This window comes from Ceratotherium simum, chromosome 11, assembly GCF_057802395.1.
Source record: "Ceratotherium simum simum isolate JZ-2026a chromosome 11, ASM5780239v1, whole genome shotgun sequence".
NCBI classification, from domain to species: Eukaryota; Metazoa; Chordata; class Mammalia; order Perissodactyla; family Rhinocerotidae; genus Ceratotherium; species Ceratotherium simum.
The window spans coordinates 55,931,264-55,939,675 of NC_141910.1; the positions used below are offsets into that span (position 1 = coordinate 55,931,264).

At 42.0% G+C, this 8,412-nt stretch overlaps 1 pseudogene; it reads right to left on the bottom strand.

Annotated features, from left to right (window-relative positions):
* Positions 1–7,157: 7,157 nt before the first annotated feature.
* Positions 7,158–8,056, bottom strand: LOC147916009 (peptidyl-prolyl cis-trans isomerase FKBP3 pseudogene; annotated as a pseudogene).
* Between the last annotated feature and the right edge of the window lie 356 nt (positions 8,057–8,412).

Below are 8,412 nucleotides of genomic sequence, written 5' to 3' on the forward strand. Positions count from 1 at the left end.
TCTTCAAGAAACAAGAACATCTGGAAACAAGAAAGAGGTGAAGTGGTTTAAAAAAAGTATAAAAGTCAATAAGGGAGGGATGGAAGAGAAAAGCAGGGAGAAATGCTCAGAAGATCCAAGACAATGCACTGAAGATCATATCTTTAAATGATTAGTCCAGGTCTGGAAAAATAAGGTAGGAGTAAAAAGAATATATCCAGAATGCTTTTAATGGAAAGAACATATATTAAAGGACAGAGACTGGGTATGCCTGAGCTTTCCCCCTAGACAAGCAAGTACCTAGGGAATCATACCTCCTCTAGGGATCAGGGATCCAGGACTAGGCTCAGAGATGAGGCGAGTTGGCCCACGGGCTGTAACCGATGGAGCCAAGGGAAAGACAGCATCTGTGGGCAAAGCTGGGAGCATGCCAAAGAGGGAGTCCCACTGAAGTGTCAAGCCAAAGGATCTGGGCAAAGAGGCAGAAATAACCAGGTGCTGGGCAAAGGAGCAGGAACTGAGACCCCACGACAAGGCAAGCAGTTTAGAACGACAGGTGGGAGGCAGAGCCTGGGGGTTTCCTAGGGGACTGGAAGTATTATCACAGAGGATTTTTATGGGGCTGTTTAGGGTGCCAAGCCTTTACCCCCAGCAAGAAATGATAGCCACAACCACCACAAAAATAACAGTAACTACTCTTTATATGCATAATGGGCGTTGGTTTGAATCTTGGATTCACCACTCGCTGGCGGCAGAATGGGTATATTTCACATGTTACTTAACCTCCCCCTTCAGTTTCTCTTCTTTTAAAATGCAGATGATAATAATCTTACACTCTCTCTCTGGATGATTACATCCTTCCCACGGCATTCAGTATATATGTGTTGACAACTCGGAAATTCATTTCTCCAACCCAAACCACTTTGAGTTTCAGATTCCTGCATCCAAACACAACTCAAACTTAACAAAGGCAAAATGAAATTCTCTAGATTCTCTTTCAGGGCCAAGGACCCTGGTCCTCGTCTAAAATTCTTCACTTCCATAAACAGCACTGTCAGTTGATTCCTTGATTCCTCCTTCTCCCTCACTCTTAACATCCAATCCAATGACTCCTGGAATAAAATCCAAAATCCTTTCCATGGCCATGGCCTCTCCTTAAGTCCTTCTATCCTTGCCTTAAAATGAATCTGGTATGGCCATGAAAATGCATGTAACCCCTCTGGCCCCTTCCTCTTCTCTGCTCCCAGCTGCTACCTTTCCAGATTTTCCAAGCTCTGTTTAGTTACGGTCTCTCCCAATTTTCTCTAGACCTCCTGCCATTTATAACCTGTTTGGGATGAACTTTTCTGGCTCCACCTCAGCCCTCTCCTTCAGAAAAAGTTCTTTTATTTCTCCACCAGCCCCATGTCCAAAGACCTTGGGTAAGAAATACTTTCAGGGGGCCGGCCCCGTGGCTTAGCGGTTAAGTGCGTGCGCTCCGCTACTGGTGGCCCGGGTTCGGATCCCGGGCGTGCACCGAGCACCGCTCTGTCCTGCCATGCTGAGGCCGCGTCCCACATACGGCAACTAGCAGGATGTGCAACTCCAACATACAACTATCTACTGGGGCTTTGGGGAGAAAAAGGGGAAAAAAAAGGAGGAGGATTGGCAATAGATGTTAGCTCAGGGTCGGTCTTCCTCAGCAAAAAGAGGAGGATTGGCATGGATGTCAGCTCAGGGCTGATCTTCCTCACAAAAAACAAAAAACAAACAAAAAAACTTTCAAATGCACCCAAGCTCCAGTAAAATTTGGTTGTGCACAGAACTGCATCAGGTGGATCAGGGTAGGGAGCAGAGAAAACAAAGTACTTCGAGAGAGAGTGTGTGTTAGAAACATCCAAACCGAAAGGTATAGCTTTTTATGGGAAAATACTCCCCCTTTTGTGCCGTGGCAGGTTGGAAGGATTCAAGATCATCCTGAAGATAAGCAGCGGCACCATCCTGGGCTGGGGCTCCGCGCACTTCTCCCTCCCTCTGACTCTGCAGCTGCCTTGTCCAGCTCTCTTTCTCTTCCCGCTCACAGTAAAACCACAAGAGGCAGCCAGACTGTTGGGTTATCAGCCAGTGGAGCACTTCCATGAAGCAGATCAGTGCACAAAAGGCAGAATGATACAGGATTCAAACACAAGCGTTTTAGCCCTGATCCATCTCACGTGTGGTGCCTATTGAAACCTCAGAAACATTCAGGAAGCTGAGAAACATTACATGCTCTGAGGACGAATAGGGAATGGGGACAGTGGCCCCACTGTTAGGGCAGGTTAAGAGTCATAGAACTCTTGGGCCGGCCCTGTGGCTTGGTGGTTGGGTGCGTGCGCTCTGCTGCTGGCGGCCCGGGTTCGGATCCCGGGCGCGCACTGACACACCGCTTCTCCGGCCATGCTGAGGCCGTGTCCCACATACAGCAACTAGAAGAATGTGCAGCTATGACATACAACTATCTACTGGGGATTTGGGGGGAAAAATAAATAAATAAAATCTTAAAAAAAAAAAAAAAAAGAGTCATAGAACTCTCCTTTCCTCCTTGAAAAACGGACAAGATACAAAATTGGCAAGTGTTCTTTCATGGAGGATAATGGCTGGAATCTCATTTCAAATGCAGCTTCCAGCTAGAAATCCTTGCATGAGTGCCCCTTTTCTAGGCCCTCTAGGATGGCCAGACCCTGTATGTTTTGTTCATTTTAGAATCCCAACCAACTAACACAGTGCCTGGAATGTAGTAGACACTCACTAAATACCTGTATAAATGTAACAGGCACCCAGATGCCCTAACTTCTCCCTGCCTTTGCATTTTATAATTTTTTTTTTGTTTTTAAATAACTATTTCAATCCTCAGAACACAGTTGGTCCACTCAAAATAACCCGGGCAGCCTGGCCAGGCAGGGGCTCAGAGGTCTCAAATGACGAGCACAGAATATCAGAAAATGTACATGGTGTTTATCATTCTTCAGACTCACATTCCGCTCCACGTCCACGCCTCTAAATGAGGAACACTGGAGTAGGCACAGCTTTTTCCCTATTGTACAGAGGAAACTGAGGCCCAGAGAAGATGAGTAACCGACCCAGCTTCTCTCAGTTTTAGAGTGGATGGGCCAGAGCTCTTTTGGAATTTTGGAAAGAGCCTGAGCTAACCAGAGTTCAGACTAGGGCTCTGCCACTCAGAAATAACCTGGGTAATATCTGCAATCTCTTTGGGCCTCGTGTTCTTCCTCTAACAAGGAATAACAATGCCTACCTCATAGGATTATTCTATTCCAAAGACTGAATTAAAATAGGTAATGAAAATAGGGTGATATAGGAAAGTGTGTACAAATTAGATACACAAAAATAATAGTTTCCCTCTTCCACCCCCAGAGTGGAAACAATTTTGTGAAGAAGATAAAACTTTCTGTTGGTTTGTGTCTGAAAAAAAAATTTTTTTTTTGTCTGAAAAGAAAGATCACATGCATAATAAATCAGTGTTTATAGTAACAATTAAAAAGCCATTTCAACCATGTTAATTCTCATATCTGGCATATATATTATCTGATACACATGCACACACATGCACACACACGCACATCTCTCCTTCCTCAATAGCCAGCTTGAGCTGTCAGCCTGCAGAAAGGCAGCAGACAGGGACCCAGGAAGCCAGGGTGAAGCAGCTCCCACGTCAGATGGGCTCTGAGACAACCTTCCCCTTCCCTCAGGCTGAGATATTCTGCCATCTGTTTTGATTAAACCTTTCAAAATTCAACTTGTGTTTTTCCTTCCATTCCTTTGAAATCTCCTTTAATTCAACAGTCTTTAGGCTTTTTTCTTTCCCTAAACCACCATCTGGTGCTTCTATTAAAAAAAAGAAAGAAAGAAAGGAAAGAAAACACATACAACAAACACTTTGAGTTCCTTGGAAGAAAGGTATAATGATGAGGATAATTTATTCCCATAGTGAGGCCCATTACTATTTCCATGGCAACAGACTGTGATGTTCTGAACATGGGACTTTGTGATCATCACAAGAACAGGATGGCAAAAAGCCCTGTTCAAACTCTTTGTCCTTATGGATTCTTTGGGTAGTCACCCTTGGTGGCTCCCAATTGTCTACAGAATTAAGTCCAAAGGCCTTAGCATGGCATTCAAGGCCTTCTCAGTCTGGTCCAATATTTTTAGGCTCATCGTCTGCTAATCCTAGGGCACCTGGTACCCTGGCCGTTCTCTACAGCTCACTGTGTCCTGGACACACCACATTCTTTCACATCTCCATGCCTTTACCTCTGTCATTTCTTCGCCTTACAATGCCTTCCCTTCACCCCTCCCCCTCTTTTTTTAACCTAATCAAATCCTCCTTATTCTAAAGTGTTAGCTCAAATGTCACCTTCTAGATGAGCTCTTCCATGGCTCACCCAAGCAACAGAGATAGCTCTCTTTTCTGGGCTCCCAGCAGTTTGCTCAAACAGATATAATGACACCTAACTTTTTTTAAATCATGCTTATGTTTATATCTCCTTTTATTTGAGTTTGGATTATCTGCTATTGAGATCTGTGCCCGTTTAATCTTTGTAGACGACCCCAATAATGTCCCATGATTTCTCAAAACATCCTAAGGGTTAGATTGGAAGGCATTTTATCTCCATTTACTGTTAAGAACACGAAGGTTTAGAAAATGTAAGTGACTTTGACAGGTAGCAAGTGGCAGAGCTAGAATTCCACTGATAGAATGGAAAGAATGTGGACTTTGGAGTCAAGCATATTTGGGCTCAACTTAACCTCCCATTCCTCTCTAACCTTCCATTTCTTCACCTGTAAAATGAAGATTAAATGAAATCATGTATGGAAAGGTGCTTGGCACATAATTCATATTCAAGTGGTTAGTTTGCTTTTTTCCCCTTCAAAGTCTACTTTCTAGTAGCATCTAGAATAAAAATAAAATTTTTCTTTCATTTTTGTGTTCCAAATTTTTATGTGGTGCTGAAATTCAGATGAACAAGCAAATAAATGTCTTCAGCATCTTCCAGAGAAAATTTTAGCCTTAATTCCCTTATCTGTAATCTAGTTTAATAAGAAAAGCTACCTAACAGAGTTGTAAAAATTAAATAAAATTAAAGCAATATATGGATGCCTGAAGCTCTTAGTGCAGTGTTTGGTATGTAGTAAGTACTCAGGATGTTTGCAATTACATTACTATTATTATCTTGATCATCACCATCATCATTGTTATTATCATTATTTTTTGCATGGCAGAACAATAGGCCCTGTGAGAATTACAAAAATTAACGAGATGGTCTCACGACAGTCTTCATGCTTTTCTCACCACAGCCTGCCTTTTCACTACAGTCATCTGTGCAGTCATTTCCTTCTATAAGATTGTAGGTTTTCGGTAGGGCTTCTGTGCCTTATCTGCAATTCTTTTTGTTGGGTGGACCTAAAACAAAGCCTTGCGGAGGAGGAGCCTTCAGTCAAATTTGGTCAAAAGAATGCTGAATGATATTTCTCCAAAATGAGCACTAATACTCAAATAAGACTCAAAAGCCTCTGGGTCTCTCATCATCAAGAAGATGTTAATTTTCAACGGTGGTGTGTTGGCTGGGAGAACCATTTTTGTGAAGGTTGTGCATGTCTGTAGATTATTAGACACAGCTTTTTCATACTTTAGATGCTTAAACTTGTAGCTTTTCTACATGATCTTTCCTCATAGGACATAGACAATTCCCAGATTAGGAGACAGACAACTCCTGATCTCTGGAGGATGTGGGAGAGAGGGGGTCTAAAGAAATTGTGTCCTGGAAAACATGTCCACCAGGTGTCAAGCACAGCCCAACTGGATAATCTAGTGGTAGTATCACTTAGATATTCATTTAGCAAATATTTTCTTCAGTACCTCCTTCATTTTAGGCACAGTATTGAGCTAAGCAATACCATGAAATCCTATTTAGCAACCTGCAACCTCCCCTCGCCCCACACACCACCAAACAAACCACCTAAATGAGAAAGGGTATTACTACCTTCAGATAAGGGAAGTGGGGCTCAGAGTGTTTGACTTGCCCCAATATCACACACGTAAGTGACAGAGGAAAGACTTAAGTGTAAACCCCAGTCTCTGAGACCCAGAGCTCACAGGCTTCTCCTGACGCATCTCCCTGGCTTCTAAGATCACTTGCAGATTACCCAAGATTCATGGCTGGTGATCACACCCCAGTGGCAGGTGCCGGCCAGTCTGTCCCCATTCTTGCTGTCCATCACGCTAGGGTTAGGATTAGGGTAATCTTTGTTGGCTCTCTCTCTCTGGCCATCACCTGGATTGTGGCCTCTGGTTTGTGCCTCCCTAGGAACAGGCAAGGCCCACAACACTGAGGGTGCAAAGGGTCACAGGGAGGAAGTTTGTGGTGTGTCCTTTAATACCTTCCCTTTTAGAACTCCCCCCTCCCCTTTTTTTTTGCTTCAGCTGGGGTGGGGGTGGGGGGGCACTGATTCTGACTCACCACACACTTTGAGATCTTCTGACTCATCTCAGTTCTGGTGTTCTTCCAACTCTGCTCAGAACACTGTGGGTGCCCTTCTCCAGCTGCCCAGGAGCAGCCAGACCCGTTCAGATGTGCTTGGTTCAGCCCTAAATGACACCAAGTTCATTAGTAAATTAGACACACACACAAGAATCAAAGACTTCCCCAGCAACCAACAGGGCTTAGGCAAGTTTTAGACTGTGTTGAAGCCAAGATTAATGTGCAATACCATTAGAATTAATTAACTGCTTTGCATTCAAGCATATAGTTTACATTTACATTGGTAGTATTATTGATGGTTAAAAGTTTACTTTTAAGCTTAAAAACTTATAAAAGTTAACTACAAATATTAAGTAGTAATAGCTAAAAGTTAACCATAATTTTTTTATATTTATTTTTTTATATTTAACTTATATTTAAGTTAAATATAAGTTAAAAGAAAAAAATTCTCTTTATTCATTATTTTATATAGCTGTATAATAAAATATCCTTCTCGACTTTGAGAATTTGTAAGAGATCACATTTATCAAAAGTTTAAGAAACAAGCTTTAATTTAACTGCTTAAAGAATTATCCTTTTGGCTGTTCCCATGTAGTATATGACAGATGTTTCTTCAAATAGGTGAAGGGCTCCAAGTTAATTTAATTGTTCCTGATTGCTATTTTAATCACTATGCAGTAATTCCATTTCAAAAAAGAATTTTGCGTTTGGTAGAATTTTGGCGTTACACTGTCCTTTCTTTCCACGAGCCTGTTCTGGCTCACTCTCCAGCAGAGCTTTTCCCTGTTTGTTTGTTTTCAAGAGTGTTTTGTCCCATCCTCTGTTACCTTTGCTTACTCTAACTGTAAAACTTCAATTTCCAGCATTTATCATCTTCTGTGAGGTGGTTTTAATGATACTATCAAAAATGGTCTCATCCTGTAGTGAGTATCCTGTATAACAGCAATGAACAACTTGCTTTGGGGGAAAGTTGGCTTTATCTCTATTTTTAAGAACAGATGTTCGTATGTTTTGATGAACCCCCATCCAGAATCTCTTCTGACTTGATTTCTTTGACACAAAGCTTCTTGTTTTCTACCTGATCTGACACCTTATACTCTACTTCCTATACCTATGAAATGCTTTTTTGCAAAGATATGGTTATAGGCTGGTTTTAGGATTTTACCTCCTAAAAAGGAGGTAAAATGGTTACCTCCCTTGGCCACATTTTTTAAATGTTTCCTAGTAATCTGTGTTCTGCAAGAAATGAAATTGAGCCATGGTTCTGCAGAAACTTGATAATGTCGTCCCCGGAGGGTTCCTCATTGCTCAGCGTCCTGGGGACCGGCCACTGCGATCTTCCCTCATGATGTGGGCCCTCAGCATGTATGTTTTAGATGTATTTGGAGCCAGGGAGTTTGGTAGGTCAAAGGATGTTTTAAAGATTTAAAGAGAAATGGAGCCGCCTACATTGAACTTGATCCCGTGCCGAAGTTACTGCAGTCCCTGCCTCTGACACGGCATGTGTTCTGGCTTTTAGCAGGATTGTTCTCCCAGCTTTGCTCTGAAATGTAAAGCCCCATTGCCCACTGCAAGTCTTAATGAAAAGCAGCTCATAAGCAAGTTACGTAACCTAATTGTAATCCAGGGATCAGCTTGGTTATATTATTTAAAGAAATAGCATCCATTTTCTGTGACCTGATTTAGAAAAGAAACCGAGGGAAGAAAAAAATTACTCAGTTCAGCACTTTGCTCTCTGTGCTCGATCTAATGAGAATGCTTGTAAATAATTCAAAAACAATTACTTTTAAGAACATTAAACCCAACTTAGCTCAGGGTTATATCTCAAAGTAGCTTTAGCTGCTTAAAGCAAGTTACAAATGATCATGAAATATGGAGCTTATTTTTGCAGAAAATTTAGTCATTTAGTAAGTTTAAT